The sequence below is a fragment of the Nicotiana attenuata genome, unplaced genomic scaffold (assembly GCF_001879085.1).
Source record: "Nicotiana attenuata strain UT unplaced genomic scaffold, NIATTr2, whole genome shotgun sequence".
In the NCBI taxonomy this organism is placed as follows: domain Eukaryota; kingdom Viridiplantae; phylum Streptophyta; class Magnoliopsida; order Solanales; family Solanaceae; genus Nicotiana; species Nicotiana attenuata.
In genome coordinates, this window is record NW_017673525.1 from 123,268 (window position 1) to 124,969 (window position 1,702).

A 1,702-nucleotide genomic window follows, 5' to 3' on the forward strand; every position below is an offset into this window, starting at 1 on the left:
CAGAAGGTTCTGGAAAGTTTTTACTAATTTTTCCCACCTTTTAGTTTTCAGAAATTGTACTTTAATCCCTAATTTTATGGCTGTTGACCCAAGTTACTGCATTAAAAATGCAGAAATTTACACTAAGGCCCCCTTCTAGACGGTTCTAGGGTGTTCTAGCTTTGTTTTTCTACCTATGGAACACCTATACTACCCTTGTTTTTGTTTTGAAATTACTGGCCCTTAACAAACCAGCCCATTTTCAATGCCTAAACTACCCTTGATTGCCCCTGAAATTACTAACCAAACCCAACCCCTTTTGCCTTAGTTAAAAAAAATGAAGACCAAACTATTTAGCTATATCCAATCATATAAACCTAATAACTTTAAAACACTGAATTAAAAAACAATTATTGATGAAATTGAAACAAATTAGACTAGACTAATCAAACTAACAAAACGATTGATTCAATCAAGCAAAAATCAAACAGTACCTAAAACAGATTTGAAACACAATTAAACTAAAATCTAAAAAGGAAACAAAAATCAAATCACAAAGCTAATGTACATGTGTTTAAATCAAATACCATACTACTTATCAGAATTACCAAACAAAAACTAAAAGAAAAATCTAACTACACTACGATTCGAACCAATTAGAATTAAACTAATATCTAACAATCAAAACGAAAAAATCAAAATTAAGCTAACATGAACCAATTACTGAATTAGAGAAAGCAAACGCATACCATTGCATCAAAAAAAAAAGAAAGGAATTGAGAAACTTACTGATTTTAGTCTTCGATTGGACTGACTCCGAATTGGATTTTCGATTAATGTTATATGTTTATTTTATCCAAAATAGACATATAACATGAATCAAAAACCAACAAAAATGCTTGAAAATTCCTAAANATGAATCAAAAACCAAGAGAATGCTTGAAATTCCTAAAACGGGTTGAAAGCTTCGAACCCTAGATTTAAAATTCGAACAGTTGCGGTTAGATTCAAACGAAACCAACTTGGGATTTAGAAAGAAGGAGGTGAGGGGAGTCTATGGTGTGATTTTGGTCGACTTTGGGTGATTTAGTGTTTTGGTCAGGATTTTCGATTTGAAATTCGAAGAGTTTGGCTTGGATTTGAGGAGTGATGTTTGGAGCTTTGAAAAGAGGAGAGGGAGAGGATTCAGGGGTGTAATTTTGGGTGGGTTTGGAGGTTGGCCGCCGCCGGCGGCGATTTCCGGCCGGCGGCGGACGGCGGAGGAGTGGCGGAGACGGTGGTGTTACAGGGGTACGAGGACGAGAAGGTTGGTCTCTAGGGTTTTTGACAAATTTTGGATAGTTTTATTTTAATTCAACATCAATCGAGGGCCGTTGTATGAGGGAAGATAGATGGCCAGGATTGTTTGACGCCAAAACGGCGTCGTTTTATTAAAGGGGGAGGGCTGGACCGGATCAGGGGTGTGGGTTGGGCCATTTTGGACGGATTTGAGGGGTTGATTGGGCTAGAATTGGATTTTGGCCCAAAATTTGGTCTTTTATCAAGACCATTCTATTTTACTTATTATTTTGAATTTTCTGATTTTATTATGTAAAATAAAAGATCCAAATTAAATCTAAGATGATACTAATTAACTAATTCCTAATTTAAGAGGAAACTAGATCAAAAATGTAAAATGTAAAATTTGAAATTGTAAAAAGACTATTTTTGTTATTTTTCTCTT